Genomic DNA, 23,888 nt, shown 5'->3' with positions numbered 1-23,888 from the left:
TTTTATATATCTGTGTAATAACTAGCTATTCAAATAAATAGCCATTGCAAATAAAATGCAAACAGATGAGAGGGAAATTAACTTATGTGTGTTTCTAATGCTTTACAGAGCATGACAGATCAGGGAGACCACATTTAGATTTTATTTCCATACTTTTCTGCACAATTTCCTCAGATCCCAAGAAAGTGATCTGTAGGGTGGAGAGGCAGATTGAAGAGAAAGACAGTGCTGCAGAGCGTAGAAGAGAGGTTTGGCCACACAGCAGAATCAACTTTCCCTGGGGCCTTTTCTCCTAAAATTTTCATTTCCACTTGAAGGACAGCAAATCTGAATGATGACTTCAGTCTAGGACACCTTTAACCAAGATGCAGGAGACTCTATTAGCATTTTTATAGCTGCCCACTAGAAGTCTGCATGAATATAAAGTTAAAGGATGTTGAAGTCAAATTTTCTCCCAAGAAATCAGACTTGCATTTTGAACCAGTACCTTAACTACTTGTAGGCCCATTTGAGATTGTAAAGAATACATATTTACTTCTAGCTGAGTGTCTGAATTGCACTGTAATTTTTTTTCATCCTTTGTTTGAAAGAAACCATTTTATAAGGGTACAACAAATTTTACATATGATTTTCTTTAACAAAGTACAGGCAGCATATATTTTGATAACCCCATAGAATACCAAGGCCCTGTATGTATCTGTTTGGTTTTGGTTTGTTGGTATGTTTTGAGTTTTGATTTTTTTTTTTTTTATGAGCTTGATTTACAATACAAATCCCAAACAATATATGTGTCTTCCAGCTGTACTGGCATAGCTAAAATACCTCCAGGCATTGTCTTTGCTCTTCACTACTTATCTTAGACCTTTTGCTTCACCACACAGCCAGTCATCTAGAGGAAGGGGCTCAGAATATCAGGTGTCAAGAAAATGACTGATTTTACTACTTTTCTCCCAGCTTTGGTTGGTCAGACTCCACCAGAACACAAATTTCATCAATGGTGCAAGTTAGTTTTTGTATCCCCTTCCCTAATTACCAATGATTCCTTTCTCTTTCAATGTTGTTATATTGGGCTGTCCATTATGGATTTTCACACGTCTTTTATCATAAAAAATCTTATGGTCCAACAATTTCTTGTATCCTTGTAGACATTCTTAGCAAGAATCAGCCTGGTACAGGCAGGTTAAGCAAGTACGTGGATAAGGGTTATTCAGCCTCTGCATAGAGGAGAAGAAAATGTCAGACAACTAGGTCATCCTGGGTTAGGAATCAGGAATTTTTGGGGCGCCTGGGTGGCTCAGTTGGTTAAGCTCCTGACTTCGGCTCAGGTCATGATCTCAGGGTTCTTGGGTTAGAACCCTTCATCAGGCTCTCTACTGTCAGTGTGGAGCCTGCTTCATAACCTATGTCCCACTTTCTGTCCCTCCTCCACATGTGTGCACACATGTGATCTCTCTCTCGGTCTGTCTCTCTTTCTCTTTCTCTCTCTCTCTGTCTCAAAACTACATAAATAATTTTTTAAAGGAATCAGGGCTTTTCAGAGGGTAGGTGGTGAAAGTAGTTCCGGTGCGTTAGCAAAAAAAAAAAAAAAAAGTACAGAAATAGGGTTAATTCACATATCTTGTTATTGGCAAAACTTAGTGTACATAAACCTCACCATGTATGTGAATATGTCAAAATGTTTAAAAATTGTTTTTAAATAAGTCACTGAAATATAATAGGAGGTGCACATTTTTTCCTAAAGATTTTAAGGTAAAACTTAAATTTGGAAATAATCTTGTTATAAGAGAAAGTTGTGCTTTGTGGAAAACGAATTATATAGGATTCTGCGAGTGGCTCAATGAAAACACACAAAAAAGAAGAAAAGTCTCTGCATTCTACACATGGCAGCAAGAAGATGTAAGTAAAATCCTTTTCTCCCCCAAACAAGTATAAAACAGAACAGAAGTCTCAAAAATAATTATTGCAAGGATCTGGAAAACCAAAAGAAAACAACAAATTGAGAAGCACTTATTAGAAAAGAACTGCTAGAAGTCTGACTAAAACACAATGGGAGTCTACAGTCTTCTTGCCCAGAGATGCCCTCCACCCCCACACTTCCACTCATTTGGTAAGAAAAGTAGCTTTGCCAGGATAGGTTTTGCTGTGATAATCAGAACCCCTGCTGTCGGAGGGTACAGATTAGGCTGGTGACAAATAAAGGGAAGAAAAACGAAGCCTCTCAAATTTGATGAAAACTATTAATCTAAGATTTTTTTTAAAGCTCAATAAATCCCAAGAAAAGGTAAATATAAAGAGGTACACCTAGATGCATCATAAGCCAAAGTACTGAAAGTCAAGAACAACAACAACAAATCATGAAAGCAATTAAAGAAAAACAAATTAGTACAAGAAAATAACAACATGGTTAACAACTTACTTCTGAACAGAAATAAAGGCTAGCAGGCAGTAGAATGACATGTTCAAACCACTGGAAGAGAAAAGTTGTCAATAACATATTCTATATCCATAAACACCAACCTTCACAATTAAAGACCAATGAAAACACTCCCAGAAAAATAAAAATGAAAAGAAGGCACTACTCTACATGTAATACTAATGGAAGTCCTTCAGATTGAAACAAATTGATACCAGAGTATAACTAAGCCTAGAGGAAGAAGTGTGAAAAAAAATGTAAATATACGGCCATTAAAGCCTACATTAATATATATTTTCTCTTTTCATCCCTTAATTTCCTTATAAAACATAAGGAGGTATGAAACAACAATAAAAATATACCACTGTACGTGTTTAGTTTAAAGACAGTTGTGATATATATGACAATTACAACAGAAAGAATGGGGAAAATAGATTTATTCTGGAGCAAAGTTCCTATTTATAGAATTTAAGTTAATAGTAACATGAAATACAATATGATAAATTATGATGTATCTTTTATTTACTAGAACAACCAGTAAGAAAACATTTTTAATGTTTTATTATTATTATTATTATTATTATTATTATTATTATTATTTGAGAGAGAGAAACACACATTGAGAGTACAGGAGGGACAGAAAGAGAGGGAGATACAGAATCCAAGGCAGGCTCCAGGCTCTGAGCTGTCAGCACACAGCCGGACTTTGGACTCAAACCCACAAACCCGAGATCATGACCTAAGCCAAAGTTGGGCACTTAACTGACTGAGCCACCCAGGCGCCCCAGTAAGAAAACAATGTTTAAAAATCATTTAAAATATCAAGAGAAACAGAAAAATAACAAAAAGGCAACTATACACCCAACTAAATCAGTAATTGCTTTACGGGTGACTGAACTAGATACTCTCATTACAATGTAGATATTGCCAGGCTGGATGAAAAACAAGATCCAGCTACATGCTGAAAATAAGGAGTGTACTTTAGATTCAAAGGCACAAATGGATGTAAAGTAACAGCATAGAAACTTTGCTCCAAGACAAATCTATTTTTCTCATCCTTTATGTTGTGTTTGTCATACATATCACACATCAAGGGGCGCCTGGGTGGCTCAGTCGGTTGAGCTTCTGACTTTGGCTCAGGTCATGATCTCGCGGTTCGTGGGTTCGAGCCCCACGTCGGGCTCTGTGCTGACAGCCAGCTCAGAGCCTGGAGCCTGCTTCAGATTCTGTATCTCCCTCTCTCTCTGACCCTCCCCTGCTCACACTGTCTCTCTCCCTCTCTCTCTCAGAAATAAATAAAAAACTTTTTAAAACATTTAAAAAACAAAGAAAAAAAGTACATCATGCAAACAATAACCATAAAAGAGCAAAGATGCATATACTAAGTCTGTTGTTGAACATGTCTAGTGAGGTTCTCATTTCAATACTTGCATTTTTCAACTTCAGAGTTTCCAGTTTGCTCTTTTTAAATATATATATATATATATATATATATATATATATTACATTTATTTCTACGAGAGAGAGAGAGAGAGAGAGAGAGAGAGAGAGAGTGAGCAGGGGGGGAGGGTCAGAGAGAGAGGGAGTCACAGACTGAAACAGGCTCCAGGCTCTGAGCTGGCAGTCAGCACAGAGCCCGTCGCGGGGCTTGAACCCACGAACTGCGAGATCATGACCTAAGCAAAAGTCGGACGCTCAACCGACTAAGCCACCCAGGCGCCCCCAGTTTGCTCTTTTTAAAGTGTCTGTTTCCTAGGGTGCTTGGCTGGCTCAAGTGGAAGAGCACGTGATGCTTGATCCCCTGCTCATGAGTTCAAGCCCCATGTTGGGTTTAGAGATTACTTAAATAGGGGCGCCTGGGTGGCTTAGTCGGTTAAGCATCTGACTTTCGCTTAGGTCATGATCTCGCGGTTCGTGGGTTCGAGCCCCGCGTCGGGCTCTGTGCTGACTGCCAGCTCAGAGCCTGGAGCCAATTTCAGAGTCTGTATCTCCCTCTCTCTCTGACCCTCCCCTGCTCACGCTGTCTCTCTCTCTCTCTCCTAGAAATAAATAAAAAATATTAAAAAAAAAAAGAGATTACTTAAATAAAATTTTAAAAACATTTAAAAGGTAAAGTGTCTATCTCTTTATTAATGCTTTTTACTTGTCCTACTTTTCTTCACTTTTAAACATGGTTTATTTTATTTCTTTACACATACTTATTACAGGGGCTTTGAAACATTTTTCTGCCAAATCACACTTTAATGCTAGCTCAATGTGTGAATTTAATAAACCTCAGTTTCCTTCACTGTAAAGTGGAGAGAAAACAGACATCTTCTTATAGTGTCTGTAACAATAAAATAACTTAATGAATATAAAATGTTTGGGACATAATATTCTCAATAAAATAGTAACTATTAGCAATTATTCCTTATTGCTAATACCTACGTACTAACTACAGCTCTTTTTCAATAACATCCAATGGTATTCCTATTAGTCTCAAATGTATTTAAATTGTCAACTGAAATTTTAAGATGGATGAAATAAAAAATAGTTTTGCTTCTTCTCATGTAACTTTCAGCATATATTTGCCCTGTACCACTTACTGAAAAAGGCACATTGACAAAATTACTGTTCAAAAACCTTTTATATTAAGCATTCAAGAAATAAATTACTGAGTGGGAAGCATGTTATTATCTCTACTAAGAAAGCCACTTGAAATTTCTCTAACTGAAATTTTACTTCCCAGTGTCAGCTTTAAAAATGTAGATGAAGAATTTTCATTAATTGGCAATATAACCCAATTAAGATATAACACTAATAATTAAGAAAAATTGTCATAATTTGAAAACTTTCTTGCCTAAATTACCAAGAACTTCCTAAAATGTGTCATTCCATTTGCATTATACAATATATTGAAAAGTAAATGCTTTTAAAGTTTCTGGGCTCTGAAATAATACACATTAACAAATAGAAGAGCTAGAAAACCAGTGAGCCAAAAGAAACAACACTTTGGGAATAATAGGAAATAGGAACATTCACTTTGGGAAATAATAGGAATTTTTCCCTGTTTCCATGTTTCCATGTTTCATCCAGCCTGGTATCTATTTCAAACAGACTTTAAAGAGGAGTTAGGCATGAAAGGTTGAGAAGGTCTCTCTCAAGGATCATACGATTCTTACGTGTGAAAGCACATAGCAGGACCTTTCCATTCCCAAAAGGATATCCCATTTCCAAAAGGAACATCACATTTTGATATCCCCCACTATACCAACCAAGTGTGAAATTCGGTATGATACAGGAAAGGAAAATAAAATCAAGAAGCACGTTGCTCTTCATTTCTTATATGACTATTAACAAAATTATCATAGTATCAGTTCATCTCTCTGCAAATATACAAAGGAGGCTGCTGTAGAGTAGGTTTTATGTTTATATTGTCTGTCTTGGCTGTTATTTTTTATAAATATGACATTGAAATGATACAATAATATTTTAATATAATATTTTAGAGACATTTCTTTGTCCCTGGTAGGAGGGAGGGAGGTTAAAAAGGTGGAGCACTGAGGACTTTTATGCAGCACAATTATTTAATGTAAAGAATACTTTCTATATGAAATTTTGCATAATGTTACAAATGTGGACACATGGCATTATAGATTTGTCAAAAACATGCATATCCAATATTAACAGTGAATTCTAATGTAAACTCTGGACTCTGGGTGATATCAGTGTGCCAGTGTAGACTCCCCAATTGTAACAAATGGACCATCCTGTATTCTATGCAGGATGTTGATAATGGAGAAGGCTGTGCCTGTTTAGGGACAGGAGGTACATGAGCATGCTCTGTACTTTCTGTTCAATTTTGCTGTGAATCTACCATTGCTCTAAAAAACAAAATCTATTTAAAAGGAAAAACAAAACACCTTACATTTAAATATGCAGTCAGAGATTTCAACAAACCCTAGCATAAAGGATTGTTGAGTTGCTTGAACTTTTCTAAAAATATTCCATAGGCAGGCAAATATAGCAAATGTATTAGGTATAAAGAATGGACAGAAAGATTAAAGAAGAATAAAAATGGAAACATGAAAAAACAAAAACTGTTTTAAACAGTTAAGTATTCTCCTGAGTTGTTATCTATATGAAAATGATAGTAACATAAAAACTATTTGTAAATATGGATGAGGACCAGAAAAAGAGAGATGTAGGGGTGCCTGAGTGGCTCAGTTGGTTAAGCATCTGAACTTTGGCTTAAGTCATGATCTCATGGTTCATGGGTTTGAACTCTGCATCTGTGCTGACAGCTTGCTGAGAGCCAGAAGCCTGCTTTGGCCTCTCTCTCTGCTCCCCCTCCACTAGTGTTCTGTCTCTGTCTCTCAAAAATAAATAAATGTAAAAAAAGAAAAAAGAAAAGAAAAAGAGAGGTGTTAAAACATTGGTATGTTTAGGTATATTGAACTTGAAGCCTACAGTTCTACTTTGCCACTAATATGCTGTATGCTCTTAGGCAGGTCTCTTAACTTTTTGGTGCTCAATTTCCTTATCTGCCCATGAGAGACTTGAAAGCTTGAAGTAAATTAATGCTTTTTCCAAGGTTCCAATAAAAGAGTAAATGTGAATTTCCCCAGGCTCAGAGTTGGGTAGCTTGAAGCATCCTCTGTAAATCCAAATCTTTTTGAAGTCTCAAACATTGTCTTAAAATTCCACATCATGGTATATGAATTATGTAGCAATAAAGCTGTTTAGAGAAAAATAGGCTTGGTAGAACCAGCCAGAAGCTTGTTTTTCACTCTGTGCTACCACTTAAAAACAGGTTACATAGATGCTGAATGCCTTCATTTCCTCATTAGTAAAATGATGATAGGAGTACCTCATGGGTGATTTTTTGAAAATTCATACTAAGTGTTTAAATTTAAATATAAGTGTTTAAAATGGAAGGCACTGTTTTCGATTGTTATTATTACGATAACAGACTATAATTTCTCATCTGATTATGAATTGTCTTATTTTTACTTTGGTTGTGGAGACTCCTCAACAAAAGTGTTCACTATGCCTGTTTGCTCAAAAACTAATGAAATTCTAGCAATCAATATTTGAAGATTTCTGTGTGTTTATATTACTTACATACAATACACACAAAAGATTTGCCCGCTATGATTACATATTTGCTTCCAAATAGCACTTTTGAATTGGAAGCAAGGTTAAGTTTTCCTGTCAGAAAAATAAACAATAAGCAATTAGAAAACATCAGGAGAAAGAAATCAGGTGCAATTATGGAAAGATCTAGAGGAAAATCTCTTTTAATATTAAAAACTCAGATATTCTAACATATATACCTGGTTGTCAAATGTTCTATATTATAATAATAATAACAAACATAAAATATATTATATTGATTTTTTCTAGGTTTTTGTATTATATATGTCCAGCAAATTCTATAACAATCATATATTTGTTTATACTTTGTATAAACATATATAAATATTAAATATATAAATATATATAAATGATATAAATAAAATAAAAAATATATAAAGTATAAATGTAAAAATATACTTTGTATATACTAATGGATAAAATATTTAATAATTATGAAAAATACTACATAATATTGAAATGGTTGAAATTATTATAAATTTCTTGGCTCTTTTAGAATGCTACCTTGCCTGTGGCTTTTTCTGTTCTTGTTTTGTAAAGCTCCTTCCACATCTCATGTTTCAAGTACTCTCTTCAGTAAGTGGACTCAAAGTTAGTAAAAAGATTAAGAATATTTATTTTAGAAAGCAGAATCTAGAAAAGGAAACTCTTTTTCCCTCTCTTTTGACTTTTAGCTTGTAGGTTTTTATGATTGGCTTACACTAGAATATTTGAGAAATTGATTAATTGTGGATCATTTAAAAGGGATAAAATGTATAAAACCTCTATTAGCCTGATTATTAATAAAATTTTAGGGCCTTTTAGAGAAAAATATCAAATACTTTCAGTAAAATTTACAATTTACAGTTTGTTTAAAATGGTTTCTTTTTTTTAAAGAATTGAGATGTAACTAAAAAATAAAACTGATCATTCTGGTATCATAATTCAGACAAATGGGAAAAGAGATTATAGTTGTAACCATGTTTAAATTGTTTACTTTAATTTTTAATTGAGACATTTTGGACTTACACCTTTCTATCTCTAATAAACAATTTTTATCTAAAAGCTACCACTTAAGTCCAAGTTGGAATATCAGAAAAGTACAATATCGTGAAGTCCTAGGAAGAGAAGACAAAATTTGTGAGCCTTGTAATCACCCCAGGTTATTGGCTAAGGATTTTCCAGGCCACACGATGTGATGGAAGGTCACAGACAGACTGGGGCTCTCCCTATGTCAGAAAGATGGAGATGGCAGTTTGGGTAAACAAGATGTCTTCCAGCTGCAGTTTGCAGGGTATGGTACAAAATCAGAACGGGTACTTGCTGAGAGATCTTGCTTTCTTATATGAGTACTGGTCATCACACAGGAGAGAAAAGCATCTATATAAAACTCACACAGGCCAGAAACAGTTCCTGTTTCCATTAGCCAAAGCGGATAACCTATTATTCCTGGGGCACCAAGAAGAACATCAAATAGTTATCATTTTGGTGGGGAAAAATTAGTCCTACACTAAAAGTCACTCAGATCTTGTCTAAGAAAGTATAAAAGCAATGTTTGAAAGACTCAAACTGTTTCCACATAACCATGTTTGAGGACACAGCTAAAAAGCATTTATAGGAGAATAAAAAAGCCTAGCACCTAACAAAATAAAATTATAGTCTCTTACATTCAATCAAAACTTAGCATACATGAAAAAAGGAAGGAAATAAGGAGTCAGGCAGAGGAGAAAATCCAGTCAACAGAAATGATCTCAAAATGGCACAGATGAATTAGTAGATGAAGATTCTGATAGAGGTATTATAACTATATTTTATATGCACAGGAAGATAGATGTGAAGATGTTAAATAGTGAAATGGAAAATATAAAGAAGACATCAATCAAGCTTATAGAAATAAAAAATTCCTATGACTATCATTAAAAATACAATGGATAAAAAATACAAGGGACGGTATTAACAGTATATAAGATAATGCAGTGAAAATATTAATAAAGACCTAACAATAGTAATTACCCAAAGTTAAACATAGAAGTAAAAATGACAATTTTTCAAGAGAAGTATTAACGAGCTGTGGGAAATTCCATGTAGCCTAATCTACACGTAATTGGAGTGCCCTGTGGAGGGGAAGAAATAATGGCACAAAAGCATCCAAATTTATACTAAAAACTATAAACCACAGATTCAAGTAGCATAAAAACTCTATATATAATATACCTGAGGGTTTTCTGGGTGGCTGAGATGGTTAAGCACCCAAACCCTGATAACAGCTTAGGTCATGATCTCACAGTTTGTGAGATCGAGTCCTGCATGGGGCTCTGCATTGACAATACACGGCCTGCTTGGGATTCTCTCTCTCTCTCTCTCTCTCTCTCTCTTCCCCTCCCCGGCTCATGTGCATGTGTGCTCTCTCTCTCCCTCTCAAAACAAATATGTAAAATAAACATTTTTTAAAGTTAAAAATATATATATAATATATTTGAAGCAAATAACATCAAAGTACATTATAGTCAAGTGACTAAAACTGTGATAAAGAGAACCTCTTAAGAACAGAGGACAAAACCAACACATTATGCACAGTGACGAAGGATAATTTTGACAGCAGAGGTCCCATCAGAAGCAACACAAGCAGAAGACGGTGGGACCACATTTTTCAAAAATAAAGTTGAAAAAAAAAACAGTTAAAATAATATAAAACCGAAGTAACATATTACAATCAGACCTGCACTATAAAATCAGTAACAGAGGCCTTCAGTCTGTAAGAAAATGATCAAAGATGAAAATATGAATTTCTACAAGGGAATGAAGAATGCTGGTAAATATGGGGGGGATTATATGAGCTATTTTGCTTAATTTCTTGAGCTGATATAAATGAAAATATGAATTTACACACTGGTAAATGCTGGGGAAATACTTGACTATTTGCTTAATTTCTAAATTTCTTAAAAAGATCATTTCACCTTTTAATTTGTGCTGCACATATTGATTTCCTTCCAACAGTATAGCATGTAGGGGAATGGAGAGAAACTTACAGTTGGGAAGCCTGACGAAAACTACTTTAGCCAGGTGATCAAGTTCAACATATAGTCATAAGCCATGTTGACAGCTTGCACCTTTCATATAATATGATGAAAATAGCACTTTATCATCTTCTTCCCAACAACCCATAATCCCAGTCTAATCATGAGGAAACTATCAGACAAGTTCCAAAGAAGAGGAATCTTACAATATAGCTGACCAGTACCCTTCAAAGCTGTTCAAACCATCAGAAGAAAAAAAAAAAAAGTCTAAGAGAATGTTACAGTGAAGAGAAAACATGACAAATAAATAAAATGGGGAATTCTTGACGGCATCCTGGAACAGCAAAAGTATATTAGGTAAAAACTAAGGAGTTCTATAAAAAAGTATGGATTTTAGCTAATAATAATATATCAATTTTTGTAAATTCATTGTAACAAATCTACCATGCTAATGCAAGGTAAATATATGGGGAGTTATATGCATGGAGTTGCAAGGCATATGGAAATTCTTTGTACCATCTGGTTGGTTTTTCTGTATAAAACTATTCTGAACAATAAAGTACAAATAAAACATATAATTTGTTTAAAATCAAAATAACAACAAATAATGTGGAGTTTACTTGTACAACTGAATGTAAAACAACAACAGAAAAAAAGACCAGGAATGAAGCATACACATAAGGCTTTAATATTATCTATAAAGTGGCATATTATGTGAAGATAGACTCAAAAAAGTTAAAGGTTTACGCTATCACACTTAAAGTAACCATCGTAAAATAATGTAAAGACTTATTGCTAATCATCAAAGTTGATAAAGTTATATCATAAAATATACTCAATCCAAAAGAAGGCAGAAAAACTGAATAATAAAAAAACAAACAGAAACATGGGAGATTTAAACACACAACTATAAACAGTCACGTTAAATGAAAATGCTCTTAATACCTCAATTAAAAGGCAGAAGTTATTAGATTAAAAAAGAAAAAAGATCCAATGATATGGAGTCTAAAGAGATTCATTTTAACAATAGGCACAGGGGCAAGTGGGTGGCTGAGTAGGTTGTATGTCCCACTCTTGACTTTGGCACAGGTCATGATCCCAAGGCTGTGGGACTGAGTCCCAGATCTGGCTCTATGATGATTGTGGAGTCTACTTATGATTCTTTCTCTCTCTCTCTCTCTGCCCCTCTCTCCTGCTCACATGCTTTCTGTCTCTCTCAACAATAAAAAGTAAACTAGAAAAGAAAAAAAATTGGCACAAATCATTTAAATTAAAAATGATTAAAAATATATACCTTTCTTGGGCATCTGGGTGACTCAGTCGGTTAAGCATCCAACTTCATTCAGCTCAGGTCATGATCTCACGGTTTGTGGGTTCAAGCCCCGCGTCAGGCTCTGTGCTGATAGCTAGCTCAGAGCCTGGAGCCTGCTTCAGATTCTGTGTCTCCCTCTCTCTCTGACCCTCCCCTGCCTACGCTCTCTCTCTCTCAGAAATAAATTTTTAAAAAAACGTTAAAAAAATATACCTTTTCAAACCATTCAAGGAAAGCTGGGACATCTGTAGTAACATCAAAGTCCATTTCTGAGCAAAAATATTAGCAGGGATAAGTAGAAATACTCTATAATAAAGTAGTTAATTCATCCAAAGAACACTATAATTTTAAACTGTCATGAACATAACAGCACATCAAAATAAATGTAGCAAAAATTGCTAGCAGTTTAAGGAGAAATACACAAATATACTATTTTTCATATATCCCATATCACTCTTGGAATAATTTATAAAGCAAGTAAACAGAAACTCATGGAGAATATGGAAGATTTGGACACTACCACCTATACTGATACAATTGTCATTTAGAGAATATTTCACCCAAAATAACAGAATATACATTCTTTTCAGTAGTACACAAAATATTTCCCAAGATTTACCTCACTTGTGCCATCAAACAAGGCTTAATAAATATAAAAGTATTCAAAATATGTAAAGTGTGTTCTCTGAAATTAGTGAAACTTATAAATCAATAAAAAGTGTTATCTAGAAACACTAAAAAGTATGTGGAAGCTAAATAATATACTACTACATAACACATGGATTAAAGAGGAAATCAAAATGGAAATTAGATTTTATATTGAATAGAAAGAAAATACGACATATGCAAATGTGCAGAGCTTAATTAATGAAGTACTAAAAGGAGAACTTATAACACTTAGCATCTATAATAGAAAAAATGTAAAGACTCAAGTTAGTGACCTCAGTTTTATTTTCATGTCCTATAAAAGAAAAAGAAAATTAAACCCAAAGAAAGCAGAAGAAAAGATGTACTATACTCAAAGCACAAATCTGCAAACCAACAAACAAATACAGATGAAACTTTTGAAAATGATGGATTATTGTCATTATCTGAATTGAAGATAGTCCTGGGGGGTTCATATATGTCAAAATTCATTTAGTTGTTTACTTATAATATGTACATTTTCTTTTATGTCAGTTACACATCATTAAGGTCATCTAAAATGATATGCCATTTTTTAATGTTTATTGATTTTTGAGAGAGAGAGAGAGAAATTGAAAGAGGGAGAGAGAGCACAAGCAGAGGAGGGGCAGAGAGAGAGAGAGAGAGAGAGTCCCTAGCAGGCTCTGCTTTCTTCTCAGTGCAGATCCCAAAGCAGGGCTCAATCTTAGGAACCAGAAGATCATGGCCTGAGTCAAAATCAAGAGTCAGACATCCAACTGACTGAGTCACTCAAGAACACCAGATATTGCCATTCTGAGCTCAGAAAACTTTTCCTTCAATATTTTAGTATCTATTTTAATACTTTACTATCTAATATTTTTATGGAGAAGTCTAAAAATAATTTAATTCTTGGCTATTTTTAGGTAACATCCTTACTCTGGATGTTTTGTTTGTCAGGAGATAATTCTCTACAGGTCCCACAATTCCACACACATAAATATCCTTTGTTCTCAACTATCTTTTCAAGGATGCTTATATAGTGAACAGCCTTTAAGGACAGATGCAGTACTTCCTATGGAGCAAAAGGTCAGCATTTTTACCTCCAGTTATAAAAGATCCAAGTCCCTGTATAACAGGGCCTTTCCCGTAGGATGTAATTCACTGCATTCAAACATCCACCTGGACTCTGTTAGGCTGAAAGCCAGGGAGAGGTGACACAAATACACTGCTGCCCATGACATCTTTGTTTCTGATCCAGTCTCCAGCTATTGCCAGCCTTGAAGAAAATGCTGCCATGCTAACTTGTTACTTTGTAAGAAGAGTCTCAGACTCTTCATAGTGCTTGATATAGTTTTCTACATTCTACAGATATCATGACACTGAATCTATTAATCTGTGTTACAGCTTGTGGGCCCTTTCACTCTGGGGTTATTCACCTTTATTCTGGAAAACAGATCTCTACTAACTATTTCCTCCTATCCCTATTCATTTTGTGTATGTGGTAGGACAACTCATTCAAATATTGGCAATTCTATACCACTCCTCTCTATTAAATTTTCTTCCATATTTTCTATTTTTTATCCTTCATAGATATGTTTTGGAAGAACTTCTAAAAATAATCTTCTAAACTGCTAATTCACCCTTTAGTCATACCTTTCCACTCTGTGTCCTTTATATCAACTCAAATTTTCCATACTGAATATTTCTATTTGATTACTTCCTAATGATATCTTGTCCTGATTTCACAATTCAAATATCTCCTTTTATCTCTGTATTCGGGTTATCCAAATACTCTGAGTTTTGCAAGTCTGAAATATGCAGGGCAGGCCAGAGGGCTGGAAATTCCCATGAGCATTGATGTTGCACTCCTTTTTTTTCTTTTTTTCAGTGTTTATTTATTTATTTTGAGAGAGATAGCTGAGGAGGAGCAGAGAGAGAAAGGAAAACAGAAAATTTCATGCAGGCTCCATGTTATTAGCACAGAATCCCACATGGGGCTCAAACTCACAAACTTCTAGATCATGACATGAGCCAAAACCAATAGGCGCTTAACCAACTGAACCACCCAGACACCCCTGATGGAGCACTCTTGAGTTAAAGGCAATCTAGATTCAAAATATTTTCCCTCTGAGGAACTGGGTTCATTTTTCTTAATGCCTTCAACTGCCCACTCAACTGTGGAGGGTAATCTGCTTTACTCAATGTCTACTGATTAAAATGTTAATCACATCTAAAAAATGCCTACATAAGTAGATCACTTGATCAAACAACTGGGCATGATAGCCTGGCCAAATTGATGTATTAAAGCAACCATCACAATCTTTTATGCACGCCGCATGAGCGCGCGTGTGTATCTAATTTACGCTTATCCATATTTCCTGTTAAAATTATTGACATGTAGTAATATATAATACTTTTTTTAAAAATTTTATGTCTAGCTTTTTGCTGAGTTTCATCATCTCAGCAAAATTCTTTCTTATTTTTTATTCTGATTATTTTTTTCTCTTATATTTTATCATCCTCCTAAGTGTTAAATTTATGTGTTGTTTTGAAATAAGTTTTTTTTTTAATTTGGTCATTTCTGGCATGCTTTCATTGTCTGTAGGGATATTTTCTATGTAGGGATGCTTTCTATGCTTTATTTTTCCCTTTTCTTAATTATTTTTTGTGTGATTTGAGCTTCATCTTTTTCTTTAATTCAAGTTAATGTGAATTTGTTTTTCTGAAATTTTAAAATTAGTTGCTCAGAAGCCATGGTTCAGAAGTTTGAATACCTCTTCACGAAGATTTTCAATTTTTTGGTGTTCACATAGTGTTAAAAATAAGTGTCTTGATTTCTAGAATGCTCCAGTTCTCTTTCCTTCTCTCAATTACATGAAACCCATCTCTGTCTTTTACTCTCAATTTGATTCTACCAGAAGGAATATGTGTATGGTCAATTTGAAAGTTTAATTTTCAATTTACCTGATACTGAATTGGGCAAAATCCTTCCTAAGTTCAACTGCTGTTCTTAAATTATCCTGTGATATTTTCCTATGCATCCTTCTTGGTTGGAATAGACTTTTTCTTTTACAGATAGGTCAGATACAGTATTTTCTCCTTGGCTTCTTCCCACAAAGATGCTGATAAAATGCAGGTCTTTGGGTTCTTAGTGGATTATCCCCACCTGTCCCTTTTTAAAAATTTTTTTTAATGTTTTATTTATTTCTGAGAGAGAGAGAGTGTGAGTCGGGGAGGGTTAGAGAGAGAGGGAGACACAGAATCCGAAACAGGCTCCAGGCTCTGAGCTGGCTGTCAGCACAGAGCCTGAAGCAGGGCTCAAACCCAAGAACCGTGAGATCATGACCTGAGCCTGTCGGTTAAGTGACTGAGCCACCCAGGCATCACCCCACCTGTCCTTATGTAGGGTTTTGTGATATATCCCGTCATCTAGTTCTATTATTAATGTTGTACGACTGTATATTTGTGCATTTGTGTGTATGTGTTTTCCTATCTGGTTAATCTGTATGATGCTTCAAGGAGATTAATCTGGGGGAATTTCCATATGGAATGTTTGAAGTACAAAGTCAGAAATGGGAAATGAACAAGAAAGAGAGATCACAACAGACCTTAAAATTTTAATTACATGAGTTGTGGAAGGAAAATGTTTTCCACTTGATAGGGCACCAAGAAAGTCTATATCCTTAAAAAAATAAAGTGCTATTTTCTAGGTGAAGATGAAGAAAGAAGTTCAGATTATTGATTTTGTAGAGCAATTTATTTATAGAATTCTGATAGTACCTAACAGCACAGCATTTATGAAAGCAAGAAAGATTGGGAAAGGAGTGAGAATAGACCATGTACTGAGAAATACTGAAGTAAGCATTGATGCAGTAATACTTTCTGGAATAACTGGACAGCTTGTGTTAGCTAAAATCAATGGATATATAAGTATTACAGATTTATTGCTGTATCTTGAAACACAAGGGTACTAAAAGTTCATCTTGGTTCGTCCAAGTTGAACCCTTTAGTATGGTATTATGACATTTGTAAGATTCAAAGACTTTAGGTTTACTGTTATTGTAAATAGTGTGTCTGAAGGCATTGTGAAGGCATCTTTGCTGTTCATTCAGTCTGCTGTAGTCAAAGATATTCTTAAACTCTAGACCTATGAGGTGTGTAGACATCTGCATTGTCCATATGTCATCCATGAACATGTCCAACCTCTCTGGGAATATAAACCTTTTACAATTACTCACTATACAAAATGGATTTCTGATACAAATACCCAATATTTTCAAATGCTCCAAAGTCTCCTTAGGTACTGTAATGTTAGATTACTGTCCACACATATTTTGTTTGCCTCCAGTTCATTCTGTAAAAATCTAGATAATAATTTATGAAAGCCTTTTTGGTCTGTTTCCTTGGATCTAATTCTCTTCTTCAGAAGCTTGAGTTCGAGTTCTAGGTCCCGCATCCATATTTGCTGCCATGAACGTTTTTGTCCACACTGCTAGAATGGGGGAAATTATACATCCTATTCTTTTGGCATGAAGAAAACCTTTTTGATTGGAACTAGAATTAAGTTTTACAATGACATAACCCTTCCTTAATAATGTCCTCAAATAGGATCTGCAGGATCTGCTCATGTAAATTATGCTTTTATTGTTTAGTGTGTTCTCAATAGCATCAAGCTACATTTAAACATTTAAAAGAATACAATAGTGGTTAAGTATATATGTGTATATGTATGTATGTATGTATGTATGTATGTATAGCTTGATGGTTCCTCAAAGATGAGATTTCTTTTAGACCTCAGGTTTATAAAGCACCTTCCTGAAGATTAACTTTGGACACTGTTTCTCAACAACAAAGAAATACTATTTGTCAACAACACTGATGGGTGAAGATGATGTATACACATTATGGGAAGACAGTTTGGGGTTTATCATTTCCCATATGGGTCAGAATTGTGTGTATGTGTGTGTTTCTATTTTGATGTGTTGTTGTCAAATACTGTTGTTTCTACCCTCCTCCCTTGATTATTCAAAGAACATAAAAATACACCCACATGCCAGTGCTGTTTGTCCACAACAGATTTATTGGTGTCTATTTATCACTGCATTGCATCTATGTGCTGGTAGCCTAAGACAAATGGAGCTATTTAGTCTTTTTCTTTTCTGCACTTACTTGTCAGCCCCTCTGAGTGGAAAGAGTGGTAGTAGCAAAATTAAGCAGTGGAAACTCAATACAGAAAGGCCTGCTAGGTGAAGTGCAAGTTGCAATAACTTTATCATCAGGGAATTCTTCCCATATTCTGTTCTGTTGAAACTTTAAATCCAAATCAAACAGATAACTGTAAATTTACAGAGCACAGCACAGAACAGAGTGAACTTTGCCATGTGCCTTGGATTAAATTGAAAATCATTTTTTGCTCTCCTGAAGTGACTGAAACATGCATAATTTAGAAAAATTTTCTGTATGAATTGATGGGTTTATACCCTTAATAGCTTATTTACCTAAAATTGTATTGAATGCTCATTAAAGAAAAGACTGTACTGAGATTCCTATACTTTGTATTGGAAATGCTGGATGCATTGGGACACCTGGGTGGCTTGGTCACTAAGTTTCTAACTTCAGCTCAGGTTATGATCTCACAGCTCATGAGTTTGAGCTCAGTGTCAGGCTCTGTCCTAGAAGCTCAGAGCCTGGAGCCTACTTCAGATTCTGTGTCTCTTTCTCTACCTGCCTCTCCCCAATCCATGCTCTGTCTCTCAAAAATAAATAAATATTAAAAAATTTAAAAAAAGAAGAAATGCTTGATGCCTAGGGGGGAAATGTCTTTTTGGAAAATGAGTGAATTGTGATGAGTGGCACTTGTAGCTAAAGAAATTTTAATAACTTTTGTCATTGTCTAGTTTTAAGAGAAACAGAGACTAGAAATGAATAAACATTAAGTCCTCCAGTTTTACTTGAGATGATCACATGGCTCAATTGGTTCATGTGATCATCAATTTGAATTTAAATAAGAGAAAACTATGTTCTTTATATTATTTTCTAAATTTTAATGTTATGATTGTCCTACATCTTATTTTTCTTCATATTTTCCCCCAATAAAATCACAACAAAGATTATATATACTGTATATTTGTTAAAGTTTTTTTTGTTTTTGTTTTTTTTTTTTTGAGAGAGAGGGAGCATGAGTGGGTGAGGGGCAGAGAGAGAGAGAGAGAGAGAATCCCAAGCAGACTTTGCTGTCAGTGCAGAGGCTGACATGGAGCTTGAGTTCACAAACTATGAGATCATGACCTGAGTTGAAATCAACAGTCAGACGTTTAACCCACAGACCCACCAAGGTGCCCCACACTATATTTTTAGGAAAATATTTTGAGAGTAATAGCTTCAAGTAAAATTATAAAAACTAAAACTTTGAATGGAAGCTTAAGGATAAAAAATATAAATATATTTGTTTCCCCTCTTCCTTTGCTTCACCTATTATTTTTATTTATGAAATAGGCTAAGACTACAGTATTTTTTCTGATATTAATTAAATACAGGGCACCGTGATACCATGAATAATTGAGTAATTATTGAATACTTCTATCATCTCTGACACCAGTAATCAGCCTAGGAAACACTTCCTTAGCAACCAAAGAGAAAGCTTTCTGTTTTGTTTTGTTTTTGAAAATGACATTTATGTGATAGATAATGAGAGTCATCAGCCCACGTGCACCCATCTGTGTTTAGACCACATTATACATGAGTAGAGAAAATAAAAATTCATGTTGAGAAACAAAATTAAAATATTGTAGATAAATCTCATAATTATAATTATAATCATATTGAGTGCTTATGATGTAGTAGGCATTCTTGTAAATGTTAGGTATATAAGGGTAAACGTGATAGACAATAATCTCTGGTTTCATGGAGCGGTATCCTAAAAAAATATAAAATATCGCATATATGTAAGTCTTAAATCTAGTGAATTTTGACACCAGTATATAACAGCTATTACCTTCTGCAGTTATGGTATATCCAATGCATTATATTATAAATACAAATGTTATAATTCATTGAATTATTCAATTTCTCAGCTTAGATTTATGTGTAGGGGCATGGCAAGCACAGTACTAGAGAGAGAGGATGTCGAAATGAACAAGGTTGGCACGGGGCTCACACTTGACCTACAAGAAGATATGCACCAAATACACAAATATAATATGAGAAGTCAAGTAAGTGTGAAGGGTCCCCAGGAGTCATTGAGGGGAGCTTATCTTAGATAAGGTTCAGATATCTCCTCCCATAAATTACATTTAATCAGAGATTTAGAGCTAGAGATATCTCAGTAAAGAACAGAGTTTTCTAAAGGTATTGAGGTGGGGTATGTTTGATGTGGAAGATTATGAAGAAGAAAGGAATACAACGTTCCATTCACAATAAATCAATGTGAAATCATATTTGGTTGCATAACTGTAGATCATTCTCACACTAGCATCCTAAACTAATAACATTTCAGCCTATAGTAACAGATATGAAAGATGGGCTGAAAGATATCTAAGGAAAACTTAAATCATTAAATGAAAGTGCCAAAATAAAAATATCTAATAACTCACCATAGTGTAAATAAGAAAAAAAAATTAGGAAACAGAAAAAAAATGGAAAAATTCTTAAAATTTATCCTCCTAAGATATTCAAGAGGTTATTTTATGTATAAATATGACCATATAGCAAAAAGGAAAATCAAAGACTAAGAAAAAGTTTCTGAAAAATTCAGAATACAAAATATAGTTCAATACAAAATGCACAAAAATATAATGTACAGAGGCTTAATACCAATTTAATCACCTAGAAGATAATTTTAAGATTCTTTTAAGCTCATGTTAAGATAATTTTTAAGGTTCTTTCCCATAATACAGATATTATTTAGGATAAATCCAAGTATTCATTTGCCCATTTGTATTATGTAAATAGTAAAACCAAAGAATATAAAACAATTAGGAATACATTATAAAATATGTAACAGAAGATGGATGAGAAGCAACTTTACCTAAATCGAAGACCTCATATTGAATAGGACTACCAAATTGTAAGGATTCCAGTGGAATTTAAAGACATGAATGATAGTGCAAAAAAAAAAAAATTCCATATATTTTCTAAAAAAATGGAAGGAATCCTACGTAGGAATAAATAGGCAACAGGTATATGATTTGTTATCACATCAAGTTCAACTGCTTCACCGCATGCATAAAGAAAACAAGGCACAGAGTCACAAAGGCTGCTTGTATCAGATCTGAAAGGTATGAGCAATGCCTTTGCATATCCAAAAGTTTTGTGTACCTTCGAGAACCATTAGACTATTTGATATTACCATCACCAAATACCACACTGAGTTCAACTAAAGGCACCAGCAAACATATTTAATTCACAGATGAATTTAGTAAATAAACATGAAAGACTCAAAACAAAGTTTTAAGCTTTCCAAAGACTATTACTTAACACCACCCTGTATTTAAACAAATTAGACTGCATTCAATGAATTCTGCAAAGGAAGTTACATAGTTTATTTATCATTGCATAAAAATAAATTATAACTTTTATCTTTGTTCGAAATGTTTTATTTGTGTCAAATAATGATAGGCCTCAGAGAACAGACTGTATACTAGCTTAATGTATATTATTCTTTAGTTCTAAGGTGGTACACATATTGCTAACGTAGTGTTATTATTTGTTTAGAATAAAGCCATGTATTATTTTAGAGGTGACTATCTTAGAAAACAAATTAAAAAATGATTGGGGTGAGAGTTATCTCACCTCAAGCATTTAATGATGATTGGCATATTTCAATTAAATAGCTATTCCTTAAAGGATAATTGACAAGAAACCAGGATACATATTTTTTAATCCAGGCTGTATTGTTAAATATAAACACATGTTTTTAGCCTCAGATAGCATCTACTTGCCTCTGTTTTATAACATGATAAATAGAAATATAATGAGATTCTATATTTGACAAATTATCTAGAAAATTCACAGAACTTAATTATGCTCTTTGTGTTAAAAGAAACAGGGATCTTTTCCAACCTACCTTAAGAAATGGAAGAGGAATAATTATTATAAGGGTTCACAGTGACAGGACCTGAAGAGTTACTAAAAATTGAGTAAGATGTAAATAATAGGAATTCTTTCCTTTTGTCTTATCTGTGTGGTCTTTCTCCAGTGGCATATTTATTTCTCTATCAATGTTTGGCTCCTGTCTTCCAATTAGTTTCATCATTTCGTTCTCAAAACTTTACCTTTTCATTGTCATTGTGTCCTTAGTTGCTCCTGACTTATTTTCATGAACTTTTTAGCTTCAATGGCCACTCATGATTTATTTCCCAATTCATATTCACTCCAGTTAAAATATCATTGGCTAAACAATCTCTTTTCAGAAAGACAATACACAAATAACTTGCCTGCCCTTGTGAAAGTTGTCCACTCTGGGTAGAATGCATTGTAGCTAGCAGAATGGGTTCAAGAAGTATAAAACATGCTCATGTAGGCACCATAGAACATGGAAAGTGCCATGTCCCAGAGAAGTAATGAAAGACACTAACAAATCTCTAAGATAGGTATTGTACAAATAAAAGTATTAAATTGATTAGTGCTGGCATTCTTAGGGGAATAGACGGAGGAGTTTTAATGTTTTTGAGCAATTTCAGTAAACTTCCTGAAAGTAACAAAATATGGTAAGCTCTTTCAAAAGGTTTCTTCTATGCTCTTCAGCTCTCATTTCTAGCATATTGCTTGGCACACACAGTTTACACTGAAGAAATACTTGTTTAATATTTGCTTCTCCATTAAACTTTCCAAACATAGTTCCTTTTTTTAGTTTTTAACAATGGTACCTCAAAACTCTGTTTCCCACCTAGTCAATAAAAATGATGGTAAAATTCTGAAGAAGAACCTAAGAAAAAATGTCATGTGATTATTTAGCATTTTCTCCCCCCTCTCCAATGTGCAAAACCTAAGATATAGAATCACAAATAGAATCACAAATGGAAGGGAGGGTGGGAGGGAGAGAGGGAGGGAGGGAGGGAGGGAGGGAAGGAGGGAAGGAGGGAAGGAAGGAAAAGGGAAGGGAAGGGAAGGGAAGGGAAGGGAAGGGAAGAGAGGGGATGGAAGGAGGGAGGGAGGGGAGGGAGGGAGGGAGGGAGGGAGGGAGGGAGGAAGGAAGGAAGGAAGGAAGGAAGGAAGGAAGGAAGGAAGGAAGGAAGGAAGGAAGGAAAGGAAAGCAATAGAAATTTTTTCCCCCCAAACCAACCCATCCTGATCTGCAGAGGCTAAGTTATATAAAGACTCCCCATAGAGATCATTAGAGGTTTTCTGCATCTTAGTTCTCCTAGTTTCTGTCTTCCTACATACTCTAATGACTAACACCTGAGGGTTGAAAAGAGACTTTTCTGTTAATGCAACTTTTCTTCTCTAAGATGTTTGAATATAAATTGACCACCTTCTGATTCCTTATGTGAACTTTTTTTTTTTCTTAACCAGTAGTATATCTGAAAAAAATGTCTATATTTTCTAGAGGAATTTTACAGAAGGTAGATATTTTTAAAGCTTTTCACCTGGAACTTGACAAAGAACAAAATATATGATGGCCTTTTGGAGATCTATAGTTTAAAATCACTTGGGTCATATTAGAATTCCCTTGCATGTCTACATCATCAATATTCTTTGAAAGCTTATTATCAGTTGGACCTAGGAACCTCAAAGAAAATGAATGTCATAATAAATCAAAATCAGCTCATATACATGCTATTGTTTTTTAAAGTGCTAAATGTAATTTTCTATCTTAAAAGAGAAAATTAATTTTTCAAAGATTTGTAGTTTTTAACATTAAGAATTACACAAAATTCAACAAAACATAGAATAAAATGAGGACGAGACAATGACTATAAAAATCTGTTATTTAAAAATTCCAACATTTTTTATTTTTAAAAATATGAATATTGAGCTCTAGGTCTTGCTAAAATTGACTCACTGGTATCTGCAGGGAACATAAATTGGAAGAATACTTTGAGTATAATTGGAACAATAGATAACCTGAGCTATCAAATAACAGAATTGCCAATGTTTATCATATCAGAGTAGCTGAAGTTTAAACCTGAATATAAATAGCTATAATGTTCTGAGCTCTCATCATGGGCACCAGTTAGCTTAAGTACTTTATATTGTGCCATGCTTTGAATCCTCCTAATAATCCTAAAAGCTACGTGTGTTAATCACTAGGTTGAAAAATATAGGATCTATCCTATCTACAATACCAGGAAGGCTAAGCTTACCTAGAAGATTCACAAACTCTGTGGGATCCACTTAAGTGGACTTCTGTTACCCCAGAACCAGGTTGCCTCCATCACCATATCTG

The 23,888-nt window shown here is 34.4% G+C and overlaps 1 non-coding gene across 1 annotated transcript; it reads left to right on the top strand.

The window, feature by feature from the left end:
- The first annotated feature begins 3,511 nt into the window (after positions 1-3,511).
- Positions 3,512-3,596, top strand: TRNAQ-UUG. Its single transcript has one exon. It is a non-coding gene; the product is annotated as a tRNA-Gln (tRNA).
- Positions 3,597-23,888: the final 20,292 nt, after the last annotated feature.

Source organism: Hyaena hyaena, unplaced genomic scaffold (genome assembly GCF_003009895.1).
Source record: "Hyaena hyaena isolate Hyena2069 unplaced genomic scaffold, ASM300989v1 scaffold_1926, whole genome shotgun sequence".
Lineage (NCBI taxonomy): Eukaryota > Metazoa > Chordata > Mammalia > Carnivora > Hyaenidae > Hyaena > Hyaena hyaena.
Note: the sequence above shows the minus strand (reverse complement) of the source record. Positions and strands in the feature narration are given on the sequence as shown.